The sequence below is a fragment of the Pinus tabuliformis genome, chromosome 7 (assembly GCF_031772625.1).
Source record: "Pinus tabuliformis cultivar Carrire ecotype Pingquan chromosome 7, CPIR1, whole genome shotgun sequence".
NCBI lineage: Eukaryota > Viridiplantae > Streptophyta > Pinopsida > Pinales > Pinaceae > Pinus > Pinus tabuliformis.
In genome coordinates this window covers 1,896,745,717-1,896,763,841 of record NC_142293.1, presented here as the reverse complement: position 1 = coordinate 1,896,763,841, position 18,125 = coordinate 1,896,745,717, and positions in this window count along the sequence as shown.

Genomic DNA, 18,125 nt, shown 5'->3' with positions numbered 1-18,125 from the left:
GTGTCTCAGATCAGACAATGGAGGTGAATATTGTAGCAAAGAGTTTGATAGGTACTATTCAGAGAATGGAATTCGTAGAGAGAAGGCAGTTCCAAGAACACCACAAGAAAATGGTGTGTCAGAAAGGATGAATAGGACAATCATGGAGTGTGCAAGGTGCATGAGATGGCATGCAGGATTACCTTTACAATTTTTGGTAGATGCTGTAGATACTGCTATTTATTTAATAAACAGAGGGCCTTCAAGTTCCTTGGATGGTGGTATTCTAGAGGAGGCATGCATAGGTAAAAAGGTAAGCTACTATTTTTTAAAGACTTTTGGTTGTGAGGCCTTTGTCCACATTAATAAAGAAAATAGAACAAAGCTTGAGGAAAAATCAAAGAAATATACTTTTATTGGATATGGTGTTAATGATTTTCGTTATCGCTTTTATGATTATGAAAAACACAAAATCATTCAGAGCAGAGATGTCATATTCAATGAAAAGGTTTTGTATAAGGATCAATTGTAGGAAAAGAAACAAGAAAAAGAAAATAGTGAATACATAGTGCTTGACGAGATCACAGAAAAGGTGATGGTTCCTGAAAATCATAATGATAAACAGCCAAAACAACAACCACAACAACAACAAGCACCTCAAACACCTGAAAGTGGTGTTAGAAGATCTACTAGGATAAGTAGACCCCCTGAACAATACTCTCCTTCATTATATTATGTATTGTTGACTGATTCTGGTGAACAAGAATGTTATGATGAAGCAGTATAGGTAGAAACCAGGAAGAAGTGGGAGCAAGCCATGAAAGAAGAGATGGACTCCTTAGCACATAACCAAACTTGGGACTTAGTCAGTTTGCCTGCAGGTAAAACAAAATTGCAAAATAAATGGGTTTACAAGTTGAAGGAAGAATATGGAGGTAGAAAAAGGTATGAAGCTAGACTTGTGGTGAAAGGGTTTGCACAGAAAAAAGAGTATATACTTTGATGAGATATTTTCTCATGTTGTTAAAATGACTTCAATCAAAATTGTTTTAAGTCTAGTAGCAGCTGAAGATTTGCATCTTGAGCAGTTAGATGTAAAGACAACCTTTCTCCATGGGGATTTGGAGGAAGAGATATTTATGCAGAAGCCACAAGGATATGAGGTAAAAGGGAAGGAGAAACTAGTGTGCAGGTTGAAGAAGAGATTGTATGGCTTAAAACAAGCTCCAAGGTAGTGGTATCTAAAATTTGACAGGTTTATGTCTGAACAAGGTTATACTAGATGTCACTCCGATCATTTTGTTTATCTCAAAAGGAAAAATGATGGCAACTATATTATATTGTTATTGTATGTAGATGGCATTCTTGTTGCACATTCTAACATGCAGGAAATAAATGTGCTCAAAAGAAAATTGGCAAACTCATTTGCAATGAAGGATTTGGGTGCTGCAAAACAAATCCTTAGTATGAGAATAACTAGAGATAGGAAGAATCACAAACTAACATTGTCTCAAAGTGAGTACATAGAAAAGGTGTTAAAAAGGTTTAATATGTAGAATGAAAAACTAGTTAGTATACTTTTGGCTAGCCATTTCAAATTAAGTAAGGAGGAATGTCCCAAGGCTCAGGAAGAAATGGCTCATATGTCTAAGTTCCATATGCATTAGCAGTTGGAAGCTTAATGTATGCAATGGTCTACACAAGGCTTGATATTGCACATGCAGTGGGAGTTGTAAGCAAGTTCATGAACAATCCAGGAAAAGAACATTGAATGGCGTGAAGTGGATTCTCACATATTTGAGAGGTACCACAAATCAAGCATTATGCTTTGGTGGTTCAAACATTGCTCTACAGGGATATGTTGATGCAGATATGGCGGGTGATAGAGATAACAGGAGGAGCACAACAGGGTATGTTTTTACTGTAGGTGGGACAACTATTAGCTAGGTCTCAAAACTACAAAGTGTTGTTGCACTCTTAACAACAAAAGTAGAGTATGTTGCTGCTACAGAAGCTAGTAAAGAAATTATTTGGTTACAAAGGTTTCTGGATGAATTTGGTAAGACGCTAGAGTTGGGAAAGTTATACAGTGATAGCCAAAGAGCCATACATCTTGCAAAGAAATTTGCATTTCATTCCATGACTGAACATATACAGCTCAAGTACCATTTCATACGTTCAGGGTTGGAAGATGGATAGTTGAAGCTAGAAAAGATACACAATAGTCAGAATCTTGCAAATATGTTAACAAAAGATGTAACCAGGGAGAAACCGATAATCTACTCAGTTTCAATTGGCCTTCAAGTATGGTGAATAATATGAGAAACAACCAGGTCCAAAGTGGAGTCATTGTCTAGCAAATGAAGCAGTGGTGGAGTTGCTATAATCAGTCTCCAAGTGGGAGATTGTTGGGTGTGGAGCCTGATTATCTTCTGTATTCAAAGGTATTGCTGCATTGGACCCCATTTTGTAATGGGATGGCAACGACACCTGTAAAATATTCACTATAGGGGGGGTCCTGGGGGGGCGGCTGCAACCTTTGGGAGCCCCCCTTTGGCAGGGGGATCAGGGGTAGTGCCCCCAAAGCTAAGAATAGATGTAAAATTTCCTTGTAAAATGTTGTAATTTCGTAGTCAATCTAGGTCATTCATTAGGTGGAGATATGATGGTAGAAGTTATGTTTAACTTAGGGTTTTTTTCCCTAGAAGGCAACCCCTCGCTATATATGAGGGAATCGTAATGCATCTATGTGGATCTTTATTCTGAGTGAGGAAGAGAGATGAGATTGAGAGTGAAGAGGGAATTACAGAGGATCTATTGTAGGTTGTATCTCTTCAGTTTGCTGGATAATATAAAAGGAGGGACTAGCTATTACTCTGTGGACATAGCCTAAACTGGGTGAACCACGTATATATGTGTCTCTCCTGTTTTATGTGTTTTTTTTGTTTATATTTCTGCAATATTTTGCGTGTTCCATTTCTTTGTAATATATAATTTTCTAACACATAGGAAATGAGATTTGCGATGAGCGATGAAGAACATAGACCTGATACCGATATAGATGTGATTCTATATTATTTGAAGTCTGGATGAATGACTAATAATGTGTTTTTCATGCGTTTCTCTATGTATTTCCATGACGTGTTGGAATTCAGGATGATTGTAGGAGGAGGCCAAATGACCGGGTTTCTTGTACCTACTGGTGCATTTCAATGGGAAAACTGATTCTTTAATGAATTGATCAATCTTCCATGCTTGCAAGGGAAAAAACCAATCCACAATGAATACATAGAGAGCACAATTGACATAGGGTCTCTTGTAGGTTGAGCAAAACTATAATTGCGCGAATGCTGAGAGAAACACAGATAAACAAAGTGTGGTAGATTCTCAAATGCAGAGGAAACATGATGCTTAAGAGAAGCTCTGAGAAGCTCATAGAGGCTCGTAATGCTTAGTGAGTGCTTGGGCAGAGCAAAGATATTGGGGAATCCATTGGAAGGCCCAGTGAATGCTCGGAGAGTAAAAAAAAGCAGAGCGCAGAAGGCCAGAGAGCACAGAGGGCCATAGAGTCCCAGGATTCACAGAGGGCCACCAGAGGTTGGGAGGATAGTGAAAGAGACACTAGAGGTTGGAGGCTCGACAAAGTGTTATAGACATTTTTGTGCCTCGCAGCATGGAGCATGAAATGTCAATAATTACAGGGATCCTCAGTCCCTAAACATGTTGTTCTTACCCTTAGAGGAACAAGGTCAGCAAACCACAGCACTCCTGATCAGTTCTCCACCTGAAAACACTCAAAAACAGGCTATTTATGGATCATGTCAGCTGCTCCACTGAGCATCTGCGCTGGAAGTCAACTGCTCTTCCTTGTACCTGCGCTGGAAGTCAAAATCAATGAAGGCTACCTGCGCTGGGCGAGATTGGACATGTGGCACAGTGAGTCATTACCTTGGAAACTTCCAAAAATGACACTTGGATCAGGTATTTCGCCTTGTGATGAGTCAGAGGCTTTGTTTCTCCAAGTGGAAGCAAGGTTCACCAAGTGGACTCAAGAACTGAAGACTAACTAAATATTAACTGAAGAGAGAGAGGACACAAGGCAGCTACACATCAGTTGCAAGATGACTCATCCTTTCTCAATTCATCTATATATTGAGCTCTTTCCTATGAGCTCAGGAGGCTGGAATTTTGGGCAAAGCAAGGAAGTGTTGTTGGTTTACAGTTAGAGCTATTGGGTGATTGCTTTTATAGAGGGGAAGAGGAGATTTCTTACTGCTGGGGAGGTGCTGCTGGATTGGAGCCATTTATGGTTGTAACCTTCTCAGAACCTTTTACTTCTATCAATAAAGCTTTGAATGTTCTCCTATATACTTGTATTGCATTGATGTATTGTATTTACTTGTATATCTGATTCACTCTAATCCATGCATCAGTTATGAGTACATGTTTCTTGTAGTTTCTCTCTCTTGTTTTTGCAGGATCTTTGTGTAGCTGGGCCGACAAAGGGAGTAAGGAGCTGGGAACAAGAGGCAACGAGAGAAGACAGGATCGACAAAAGCGAGGGATATCGGTTGGTCAATCTTTTCTTCCTTCTCTGTACTTTCATAAAGGAAAATATCAAAGCTTTACTTTCAGTTGTTGCTAAGGAACTATCACCCTTAGAGTAGGGATAGAATCATTCCGAGTCGGATATTTTTCCCCGCAACAAACTGGCGACTCCGCTGGGGAGCGTATCCGTTTGATTGTGTTTGTAGTATCTTTGCTATTCATTTCCTGAACCAAAGAGTACCGAATCGAAAAGCTTTTGACTATATCAAAAGCGAAGTAGAGGGACAGCTACTCTGGCTCATTTCTGAGCCAGTTCGTGATTTGAAGAGCTGATCTACAAAGATCCTCTTGTACTCTTTGTGATATCTTTTCACCCTCTTGATCATCCCTTAGCCTGTACTTGACCTATAGCTTTTTATTTCAGCAAAAACAGTGAATTTTTGAACTTTTTATGACCCGGAAATCCTTGTAAACGCAACTCTCGTGTCTCAATGCAGGCTGTCCACAGGCAGTCTGCATTTCAGCGCAGGTACTCCCTTCGGGAACTGCGCTGAAATTCAGTTTGACAGACCAGAGCCTGCGCTGGACCAGTTAGCCAGTGTCTTGCTGAGGTTTCCTACTGAGTCTTAGCCCTGTTTTCACTGTTATTTTGCTGCTGATTGCTTGTCATTTGTACTTGCTGTAAACCAACTTTCCTTGACATTATTCCGCCTCAGTTGTGTGATGAAACTGTGATTGTTCTTTCAGTATTTCTTGCTTCAGTTACAGTTTCCCATTGTGAAAAGCAAACCAGTATAGCTGTGGCCTCTTAGATCCTGAACTGTAAAAGTGTCTTTGTGATCTTAAGAGCTAGTTTTATTACTGTTCATGGTTGTTTGAGTTAGTTTGTTTTTCATCTTATGGTTTGAATCTATACATTTCCAGTGTCGAAACAAGTCGATCTTAAGGTGTCTTTTGATTTTGGACAAGCTTGTTTACTTTCGCTTGAAATTAGATTCGAAGTTATACAACAGTTTCCTTTTTGTCTTACATCAACATTAAGGAAAAAGAAAAGAAAATACATGCATTGTGCATTTTGCATTTGACTGTGTGCTTGACGATTTAGGAAAAATTTGCATTTTAGTGTGTGTTCTATGATCTGTGAGAAAAGTTGATGTCTTTCTTTTCCCTCAGTAGATTAAGGTTTTCAAAGTTGAAAGATTGAAAAGTTTTGCTTCTCATCTTAGATTGCATTTAGGAAGTTGTATATATACATCTCGTGGTGATCCTTAAAGGCAAACTGTTAAGCAAGATCAACATTAAAATAAACCCAATTTACATAACAACGCTTTGTAACATAACGCAAACATCTAGAGGTCTAGGTAGAGACGTGTTCCGGCGTCGTTAAACATAGTGACTGTCGATCTCTACGAAGGTTGGTGATTCCTCCTGAGAGTCGGTGGCACTAATACGGATTTGTGCTCCCACGTACCGTCGCGTATATATTGGGAGACCCCTATAGGCATTTATCCTTTATCCTTAGGAAGCCGTGTCGGCCACCCTACTGATCGCGATGCAGTGAACACAGCATTCACGAAGATCGACCACCCGTACCGTAAAACGTATTCTGTGGTTTCGCGAAAGGTTTGGCACACTCTCTGCCTAGATCTCCAGAGCAGTTTCTTTTGGCCCTTTTCAAACTATATAACTGAAAAGGTCCAACCGAGCATTTGTCACTTCGGGCTCGTTAATACATCGAAGGCGACTAGAGTCATCTTTAGCTTTTTCTCGTCTCTTAAAACATGAAAAAGCAAGTTTGTGTCTAAAAGCGTCGTTAATAAAATTTATTTTAAGCGGAACATAATCACCTATTATTCCCACGTTGATCTTCCAGTCGAAAAGTATGGAGCCCACCAACCAAGGAAACAACCTTGGAGGAAGTCCAAATCCCTTCTCCTCTAGGGGAGATGTTGGTGCGCCTCATATGGCAACATTGTCACTTCCAGGATTGACAATTGGCCTACCTGTATGGCTCTTTTCAACTAATGTAGTCCAGATCGCCACTAATCCTGAGCAGTCGAATCAACAGTCAGACCAATCTAGAGTTACCCACCAGCCTTCCACTTCTTACAATTCTTCCTCTCATCCTTCATCTTCACGAGGTAGAGCTGGCAAAAGTCAGCCTCCCATGGAGAAGAAAGAAAAGAAGAAGAAAGAAAAGAAGCAGAAGGAGCCTATGGCGAAGGCGACTGGGGGCAAACAAAAGATAGCTGACAAAAACCCACACACTGCACCGACCGGGCCTAAATCGCCATGTGTCATTTGCAAAGGGACCCACTTCCATCGTGATTGTCCTTGTATTCCCCGGATACTAAGGGACTGGTCCCCAAGGTTGCACAATCCGGTAGCATCAACCTCTGGTAGTCATGTTGATTGCAGTTCGTCAACTAGCGAGAGTGAAGGACGAAGAGGGAGACCAAGATCACCCTGTATGTTGTGTGAAGGCGAGCATGCCATCCACCGATGTCCATTCTTAGATGAGGCAAAGAGAGTTTTGGAAGATCGCCCGGTTTCACCGTTGCAACTTCCTCCTGGATACCAAAAACTCGCGCCTAATCCCTCGATAGTTGAAAATCCAGTTGACCCGCTCAAGTGGTCAGCTGAAGTGTCGGTCACTGAAAATGAACCTACTGAATCCAGACCGGACGAAAGTCCAAAGGTCGATACGGCAGTTGACCCGGTTCTACCTTCAGAAGTTTCATCTTCAAATGACACCGTCGCCGAAGAGTCATCTTCATGCGACACCCTCACTGAAGAGAATAAGGATGACACCATCCAGGTTCTTTTCATCAGCACCGACTCTGATGAGCGTCAGGGAAATGCGCCCATTCCTTTATCGCAGGAAGGAACATCATCAGGGTCATACCCGGCCGTATATTCGGTCCCACCACCAAGCAACCTGGTTGTATCCTTTGATTGGAATCAACTAGGTAGACCCCGGTTACCAGCCAGTATACCATTCAGAATCATTGTCCAGATCTATAGAATGATTATGGCTGGTACTATCATTGATGAAGGGGCGTCTGTGAGTATCCTTTCCTCTGTTGCTTGGAAAGCACTGGGTTCCCCGGCGCTTTTACCTGAGTTAAGAAATCTCTCAGGTTTTGATAAAGGAACCAGTCGACCATTAGGGATCCTCCCCAATGTTCCTATTACATTAAAAGGGAAGACCGTTAATATGAACGTGATGGTCGTCCAAGGACCCTTGGATTATAACCTACTCCTTGGACGTGACTATATTTATTGCATGGGAGCGATAGTCTCCTCACTCTTTAGAGTAATGTGTTTTCCACACGAAGGAAGGATGGTCAAGCTCGTAGACCAACTTTCATTTCCGGGATCTCGCATGGCAAATAGTCAAATACCAATCCTAAATGGTCTGTTCACTCAAGATTTGCCTCCACCCCCAGTCCTCCTTCCCGATGAGTGCGAGTGATTCGGAAAGAAAGACTGGAACCCAGGGGGCATGCACCCTGGTCTGCTTCGGGCAGAAGAAACCCTGGGTACAAGGTAGAATTTCCGCAGAAGAATATGACTAGTCCGTACCCCGTCCGTGGATGGAAGAGGGGTTGTTCTGGAATAGTATTCTTTTGTTAAAGTTATGTGTTTGACAAGCATGTCATTCACCTTTGTCTAAAGATGTGGGCAATGCCCAAGTAGGAATTCCCTTGTTGCAACAAGTAGTAACCATCTTTGGGGAAAGCAAGCCTCACCCATTAAAACAAATGTTTTGAAGGATAAGTAGGGGCAGCCTCCAAAGAAAGAGATTCTATTGTTGTGACATAGGGTAACCATATTTGAGTAACCCAATGATAGACATCACCGAAGAAAGAGATTGATTTGCGGCAGCAAATAGAACCCTCTTCGGATAATAAGAAAGAGGCAAGCCTCCTTCAATTTCACCAATGTTTTGTCTTTGAGAAGTGTTCTTCTCTTGTCACAAATAGCTGTTCGTTAAAAGTTGGGCCGACGGGAAGCCTGAGTACCGCGTAAGACCCCTTAAAATAACGAGAAGACTAGTATCGTTAACATTAGATTGGCAAGATGACAAGTAGCTGTGAACACCCAAAGAAAAGCAGAAGTGGGGGAGAGGAGGGGCAGCCTGAAATTCTATCCTATACCTGGGGGCATGGAAACCTTTTGGAATGTGAGCGAGGGACGACTATTTATTTTTTAAATTTTTAGATCCTCCCTTTAAACCTGTAGGTCTAACCCTTTAAACTCGTAGGATTAGCCGATTCCGACCTTGCATGAAGAAAGCCTGTGGGGCAAAAGAAAAACTTGCCAAATTTGGAGCATAGCTTCGTGAGATAAAGCTCCTTAAAAAATAGATATCTCACAGGAGGCATTCTGATTTTATGACTGGTATATCGATCAGTTTTAGCATAGTTCATGCTCGTTAAAAAATAAACGCAAGATCCGAGCAGTTTTAGCACATAGTTCATGCTCGTTAAAAAATAAACATAAGTTTATGAGCAGGCTTTCCTTCAGAGTTCAAGCTCATTCAGAAAAAATGAACCGGTAAATAACCTTTTGAGATCGTAAATTCATCAGCCATAAAAGCCTTGGTCGTGTTTGTGCACCGTCACCTCCACCGTCATTTGGCCGATCGTTCACTTCCATTTGTGTGTTTACCTCTTTTGAGAAACAGCTGCGAAGAGTGATTTCACCTAGCCATCCTTGTGACACTGCCGTGATTGGAAAATTCCAACCTGTACCTGGAATCTGCTGCTATCCCTGTTTATCACTCGTTCCTCAAAAGACGAGTTTTCTTTGAGCTCTTTTCTCCTGACTCGTAAAATATGAAAAGTTTGCCGAGTTTTGGCCTTCCAGCTCGTTAAACGACCGGAAGAGCTATCCCTCCTCTAGATTTTAATCTTTTTGGACCTGAGGGATTATTACACAAAAAGTTCGAGCGCTTGTCTTGTTCGGCTCGTTAAAAGTACCGAACACCCATCCCTTCTGTATTGTTTTATACTTTTTCGGACTTAAGGGATTAGATGACGAAAAAGGAATTATGGAGTTAACTTTCTGTACCCTTTTCAGACTCTCTAAAAATGAAAAGGACTGAGTTTTCCTTGTCGTTAGACTCGTTAAAATGATTAAATAGCGACAAACTTGTCTTTAGACGAGAACGAGTTTCCCTATCGCTAAGCTCGTTAAATCATAGCGATGGGCTTGCTCGAAGGGCAGGTTATAGAACAAGCATATGTTATCCTCCTCAAGCTTGACAAAAATAAAGAGGTACTGGTCAGAAATGACTGGGGAAAAATTGGGAGAACATCAAAGCTTAATGGTAGCAAGTCGCTCTTGAACATGACACTTTTCCTCCGTACCACATCGGGTTGGGTTGTTTCATTCACTGGTCTCATCACCATGGTCTTCGCCAAACCATCCACATTTTGGGGTAATGCTACCGATCCATCGCATCAGTGTCGTTATATGTTCAAGAGAGGTCATTCTGAAAGTGTCAACCGTGTCCCATCCACTTCCATACATTATCCTTCATCCATTCATGATCGCCACCCTGAATCATATGTCACAGTTTGTTTTCACCTCCATTAAAATCATTAGCTCAGTTCCGTGTCATTGATGTGGGATTCATTAAGGCCCTCCTTTGACGGATCGCTTCTTGTCGACTTCAGCTCATTATCCGAGAAGTTGATCTAGGAACAACCCCATCAGTACTTTGAAGCTTGCATGCCTCAATGGCAAGTTTCTCACTTCCGGCGACAGGTATACATCAATGACCTTCGACCAGAAGATTTCGCGTGGCGTTCGACGCCAAGTCCTTTATTCACCCCACGTGAATTGTACTGAAGTACCTTGAGGGTCATTATCATTATCGGTGATTCCTCTCGCGCTTGTTAACGGTTTTCATCATTGACCGGTAATCAAGCGATGTCTTTCCATGTTCGACTTCAGCGAAATTCTCACATGGACCGACTTGTACTTAGAGTGAAGATCGAACGAGTTTGAAGACCCCGGATCTAGTTTCATCCATCCGGGCTGCGATATATATTCAGGATATATAAAAGCATTTGCCATGTACATCATTGCAGCAGATGATCATCCTATTCAAAGGATGATAATTTCAGCAGAGAATTATCAGTCTACCATCAGACGATCGTCTGTTCTATGTACCAAAATGTATTTATAAAGCTGAGCATGGGAATGCCCGCCTCAGCTAGATCATGAAAGCAGAATGAAAAATAATGTATTGTATTGTATTGTATTACAGGGCACCTCTCAGCACTTGAATGAACTTCGGACCCTCTGGATAAAGTATTTCACCCGATAAACGACCTCATACTTTAGGGGGCAACTGTTATAGACATTTTTGTGCCTCGCATCATGGAGCATGAAATGTCAATAATTACAGGGATCCTCAGTCCCTAAACATGTTGTTCTTACCCTTAGAGGAACAAGGTCAGCAAACCACAACACTCCTGATCAGTTCTCCACCTGAAAACACTCAAAAACAGGCTATTTATGGATCATGTCAGCTGCTCCACTGAGCATCTGCGCTGGAAGTCAACTGCTCTTCCTTGTACCTGCGCTGGAAGTCAAAATCAATGAAGGCTACCTGCGCTGGGCGAGATTGGACATGTGGCACAGTGAGTCATTACCTTGGAAACTTCCAAAAATGACACTTGGATCAGGTATTTCGCCTTGTGATGAGTCAGAGGCTTTGTTTCTCCAAGTGGAAGCAAGGTTCACCAAGTGGACTCAAGAACTGAAGACTAACTAAAGATTAACTGAAGAGAGAGAGGACACAAGGCAGCTACACATCAGTTGCAAGCTGACTCATCCTTTCTCAATTCATCTATATATTGAGCTCTCTCCTATGAGCTCAGGAGGCTGGAATTTTGGGCAAAGCAAGGAAGTGTTGTTGGTTTACAGTTAGAGCTATTGGGTGATTGCTTTTATAGAGGGGAAGAGGAGATTTCTTGCTGTTGGGGAGGTGCTGCTGGATTGGAGCCATTTATGGTTGTAACCTTCTCAGAACCTTTTACTTCTATCAATAAAGCTTTGAATGTTCTCCTATATACTTGTATTGCATTGATGTATTGTATTTACTTGTATATCTGATTCACTCTAATCCATGCATCAGTTATGAGTACATGTTTCTTGTAGTTTCCCTCTCTTGTTTTTGCAGGATCTTTGTGTAGCTGGGCCGGCAAAGGGAGTAAGGAGCTGGGAACAAGAGGCAACGAGAGAAGACAGGATCGACAAAAGCGAGGGATATCGGTTGGTCAATCTTTTCTTCCTTCTCTGTACTTTCATAAAGGAAAATATCAAAGCTTTACTTTCAGTTGTTGCTAAGGAACTATCACCCTTAGAGTAGGGATAGAATCATTCCGAGTCGGATATTTTTCCCCGCAACACAAAGGCATAGCCACCAGAGGTTGGAGGCAAAGCCTAAGAGCCAAAGAGCTCAAAGTATACTTCTAAGAGCCATGGAGCTGTAATGAAGTTCAGAATAGCAAAGAGATCAAATGATCAAGCTATTGCTAGTGTCTGATGTGTGATGAAGACATAATAAGGAATTCCAAAGATAGTAAAAGAATTCTAAGGGAGTTGGTGCAAGCCAGGAACTGAAGATAGCTAGGAGCACTGATTGAAGGAACCTATTCCAGAGAAGCCTAGATCTGTCTGCAGAGTATGGATAGCCAACGGGATAAGATGGTATTCTAAACCCATAGGTTCAGTTGTAAACCATTGGAGTTGAGTGTGGAACTTGTAAAATAATTTTACCATAATACCAAAGAGCCTAGTTGAGTTGACTAGAGCTCATGGAGACGTAGCCCAAGATATCAGGGTGAACTCCTAATTAAACTTGTTGTCTTTATAGTTTGTTTATTTGTTGCATTTTCTGTTATGTGTGTTTATATATCAGTTTAAGCAAACAAAATTAAGGAAATTAAGTAGTTAAAGATAAACACAAGAATACACCTATTTCAAGTGCTTATTTCTGCAAATTATCAATCATAAGCATAGATCTTGGAAATTGTTTAAGCTTTGGAGTGGAAGAAGTTCTTGTAAGCTGACAAGAAGCCTTTAGTGCCCCATTTCAGATCATAGGGAGTGGAAGTTCTATGCTTGATCTTGTGATGGCTGAGTAGGTTTTCAATCATTCTGGAGGTAAACTGGAAGCCTTAGTCTGTGACCAACTCTCTAGGGTACCCAAATTTGTAGAATACATTCTCCCTTAGGAACTCAACCACCTTATACTCTGTTGTTGCCTTAATTGCCTTTGTTCCAGCCCACTTAGTCAAATAATCAGTGCACACAATAATATAATGTTTTTTCTTGGAAGGAGGGTCAATAGGCCCAATGAAGTCCATGCCCCACTTGTCAAATGGCTCAAAATTCACTTGAGGCTGCAGAGGCATTTCATCTCTTGGAGTAGGCCTTCCCATCCTTTGGCACTGATCACACTGACTAGTATCTTTTCTCACATCCTGATGAAGAGTCGGCCAATAATAGCCTGCTTGTAACACTTTGAATGTTGTCATCTTTTCTGCAAAGTGACCTCCACAAGGCCCATCATGACAAGTTAGAAGGATGTCAAAGACTTCCTCCTCCCTAACACACCTTCTCAAGAGTTGATCTAGGCCAAGTTCGAAGAGATTGCCCCCAATCCAAGTGAAGGGGGTGCTTTTCCTGAATATCTTACTCTTTTATTTGGAGGATAAGTTTGGGGGGAACTGTTCTGATACCAAATAGTCTGATATATCAGCAAACCATGGAGAGAGAACTGAAATATCAAATAAGTGCTCATCTGGTAACTAGTCATCAACCATTCCTTCTTCACCTGCAGGAAAATTTACTCTAGACAAAAAGTCTGCAACAACATTTTCATTACACGGATTATCAACAATTTTTAGATCAAATTGTTGTAATAAAAGTAACCATCTTATAATTCGAGAATTCACATCTGGTTTGTTCATTAAATATTTGATTGCAACATGGTCAGTATGCACAAATGTTTGATAGCCTGTAATATAATGTTTGAATTTGTTCAATGAATGCACAACAGCCAGTAGTTCCTTTTCGGTCACTGTATAATTTAGTTCGACCTTTGATAAATTCGTACTAATAAAATAGATAGCACAAGGCAGTTTTTCATCTATCTGACTTATGGCTTCTCCTATAGCTTTGTGTGAGACATCAACATGAATATGAAAGGAGAGGGCCCAATTTGAGCCTTGGAGAATCGGTGCAGTGGTTAAATTATCCTTTAGGATGTCTAAGGCCTCTTGACAAATTTTTGACCATATAAACTCAGAGTCTTTGGCCAACAAACCAAATAAAGGAGAGGCCAACTTGCTAAAGTCCTTTATGAACCTTCAGTAGTATCCAGCTAACCCTAGGAAACTTCTGACATCTCTCTTCTTTTGAGGAGGTGGAACCCTTTGGATGATAACTATTTTGTTTAGGTTCACCTATAGTCCTTGCTGAGATATTGAATGACCTAGCACGATCCCTGCAGTCATTAAGAATTCACATTTTTCAGGACTGAGAGATAGGTTCATTTCAATGCATTTGTGCAGTACTTTGCCTAGGTTAGACAGGGCTTCTTGAAAATCACAACCATAAGGTGTAAAATCATCCATATAAATCTCCACCGTATCATGGACTAATTCGACGAAAATACTCGGGACTGCTCTCTAGAAAGTGGTAGTTGCATTGCATAGGCCAAAAGGAAGGACCCTATAGGAAAAATTACCCCAAGGACAAGTGAATGTGGTTTTATCCTAGTCTTCTAGGCAAATATGGATTTGGTTGTACCCACTGAATCCATCTAGGAAAGAGAAAAATCGTTTCCTTGCTAGGCCATCTAGAACTTGGTCAATGAAGGGTAGAGGAAAATGTTCCTTCTTTGTGGCTTTTTTCAACTCCCTATAATCAACATAATTCTCAACCTACAATTCTTCTTGGGAACTAACACCAAAGGAGAGACCCACTAACTGTCAGATATAGGGTAAATGAATCCTGCAAATAGCATTTTTTGCAATTATTCTTTGACTATATCTTTAAGAACTAGATTCATCCTCCTTTGTTGTTGACAGACCATCTTGCAACCTTCTTTGATGTATATGTGGTGAGTACACACTAAGGGGTGTACTCCCTTCATTTCTTTGTAACTCCAAGAAAAGGCTTCTAGATTTTCCTTTAGCATGTTACATAACTTCTCTTCTTGGAGAGAAGAAATAGATGGATTGGTTTTCAAGGTTCTCTCTAGCCCAAATTCTATGGTTTTGACATGGAGTGGGTTGGAATTGGTCAAGCATAAGTTAATTGGATTATTTTTTCTGGGTTTCCTCTAAAGCTTCTTCTAAGGGAAATGAATTGGGAGTTGGACTTTAGAGTAGGTGTTCAATCAAGCCATCCTCATCCTGTTGTCCTCCTCCCATGGTTGCTTCTAAACTATAAAGTTAGGTGGAACAAACTTCATATTCTTCCTCCTCCTCCAACCATAAAGGTAAGTCACGCTCTGGAGAAGGTTGAGCAGGAGGGTGTAGGACTAAATGCTTGGACATATGCCCATTCTTAATGGTCATATTCCTAGCTCTGTAGCTAATGTAAGCATCGATAATGGCCAACCATGGTATCCCAAGGATAAGAGGGTAACCAGTAAGCTTAGCCTTAGGCTGGAGAACTAGGAAATATGCATGGTACTCCCAAGATTTAATGGATACAATCACCTCCTCCACAATTCCCTCAAGGGTTGCTGTGGAACAGTCTGCAAGTTGCAGAACTATTGTGGTCTTCCTCAATGTACCTTGGAGGTTGAGCTTGAGCATTGTGTCCTTGGTCATCACATTAATGGTAGCCACAAGATTGTTTAGAGTGTGTGGGACAATGGTGCCATTGATGTGCACATCCAATACAGGGCTTCCAGGGTCCAAATATTTTGGATAGATTACCTGCCCCAACATTAAGTCAGACAGCTGCCCAATGACATTAATGGTAGGGGCATCCCTTTTTCACCTCCCTAGATGCTCTAATAACTTCTCCTTAATCAATTTATTGTAAATAGGAACATCTTTTATTGCTTGGAAAAGTGGAATTTGTACACATAGATTTTTCAATTCTCCCAGAAGTTTAGCCTCTTTTGGGGTAGGCTAGAGTGGTTGGGCTAACCTCTTAGGAAAGGATGGATTTACTTTAAGATTGATTTCCTCTCTTTCTTCCTCAACCTCCCTAGGTGGAGGTGGAGGTTGTTTATCTAGGAGAACTCTCTCAGATATCAGGTTAATATCCTAGATTTCCATAGCATAAGCCGGATATGATGTCTCTCCACTATATACTTGTTGATCCTGCTTGTTGTTCAGGTTCGGATTTCGCTGGGCAGGCATCTGGGGTTGCATGGGTGGAGAAGAGCATAGGAGATATGGTTGGGCAGGTGGTGGAGGCAATAGAGATGGAGCATTGTTGTATTCGGGCCTTCACCTCTAGAGCGTTTTGTTCCATTGAGGTTGTGGTGGAGCATAAGGTTGAAATGACTGGCTGGCTAGCTGGGAGTGATACTGATATGCATAGATCCAAGGAGGGGGTGTAGACCAAGAAGGATGAGCAGGGGGTCCCCAAGAAGGTATGGATGTGGTTTGGTTGGGGTTGTAATATGCATGGGACGACCCTTGCATGCCTTGCTGGTATGGTCTATGCCCATGAGGTATCCTTTGGTTAATGTAGCAGAGCTGCTCAGTGACCCCTTGATCTCCTTCATATATAGATTTGAGTACAGGAAAAGAAGGGAACTTTTCTGTGGAGTGGTTTTCTTCATAGATGGAGCAAATTTCAATAGATTTCAATGGACATTCATTCCTAGGATGCCTCCTAGTGCATCTAGGACAAAAAATGGCCAAGGCTCTCTCTACTTCCTCTTGCTTCCTCTTAATGTGCATGGTGTCCATTTGCAAGGCAAGGGTTTGCAGCATCTCACTTTTGAAATATTCCAGCATGTTTCCAATTTCACCCTTGATGGATGAGTTGGAAGATGATGTACTAACCATAGGTTGACTACCCCTATCCTTTCTCCTTGCTGCCCTAGAATGGTTTCTAAAGATAGTCTTGATATCCTCATAGGGTAATTGGTAGATATCTCCTTCTGCTAACAAATGTAAGGTATCCAAAAGATATTCTCTTACTCCCCTAAGTAGGACCAACTTTAGTGACTCAGGGTCAAGTGTGCACCTGGCCCTTTTGTAACTAAGCTGGAATCTTTCTTCGTAATCTTCTAGGGATTCATCATTGCCTATGGTCATCCTAAAAATTTCTTCTTTAGTATCCTTTCACTGATAGTAGTCTCAATATTTGTTGTTAAAGGCCTGCTACATCTGAGCCCAAGTTGTGATGCTATCTATAGGAAAACCCATGAAACAACACAATATTGCATCCTTGAGGGTAGATGGAAATAGTTTTAACTTTTTCTCATCATCTATATAGTCATAGGTTCGGCATATAACATCAAACTCAAATAGAAACGTGTCAGGGTCCTTTGTGGTCAGGCCATGGAAATGAGGTAGGGCACAGGGGCTGATACTTTTCATCTTAGTGTCCCCATTGGTTTCCTTGATGGGGAAGTGTTGGGCAGCGGATCCCCCCATAGCAAGTTTTGGGGCTTAAAGCCCAAAGTTTTTGTTTATGTAATGTAAAGACCCTGTAAAATTTAGGCACGGAGCGCGAGTGTCTAGGGTTGTTCACCCTAAAATATTATAATTTAATGTAGAGTGTGTAGACCTACCCATGGTTCGTGGACCATGGGATTGTATAAATAGAGCTAAGCTCTAAGTGTAAAGGCAATTTGGTTCTTAAGTCATAGGGGTTTTTGGATGATAAGTTAGCTCTGAGTCTGTAAGTCCGAGTATGGGGTTGTAGTAGTAGTGAGAGGCTCTGCATCTGAGTGCGCAGAGGCCTAGTAGAGTCCGCAGCTATGTGCGTGGACCCCTGCAGCTGAGTGCGCAGGGTGGAGTTGGGATTGTATTTGGGACAGAGAACTAATAAAAGATAAATTGACTCTGAAATACTCTATGTTTATTCTTTTGTTATCTTTATGCAACTCTTTAGTGTTTATGATTGCGTGCACTTGTTATTAATGTTGAATGATTAATGAGAATATTGGGCCCACATAACTAATTTAAAATCAATAATAAACGCATAGTCAGGAATTAGGATCTAGACAACACCTTTTCACGCTCTTTACAGAGCTATGTGGAAGAAATTGCACAAGTTGCAAAGGACAGACGGCTACGCAAAGTAGCGCAACCATGCAGGATTGGTTCTCAAACTTCCTAGCTTTCATCAAGACATCCCTAGGGTGCGGAAACCTGGTTCCAGCACCCTCCCATACTACCTCGGGTGAGACATCAGTTTGCGCACCACGGACTGTTGCCGAAAGGGTCGGTAGGTTCGGGATTTGTCAAGCTAAATTACTTCTGAACCTGGGTCAGGCCCCACGTAGCTAACAAATGGTTCCGTTGTTAGGACTGGGATCTGCCTAAGGGATGTTTGATGTCATGCCATTAGAACCCTACAAAGGAGGAAATTGA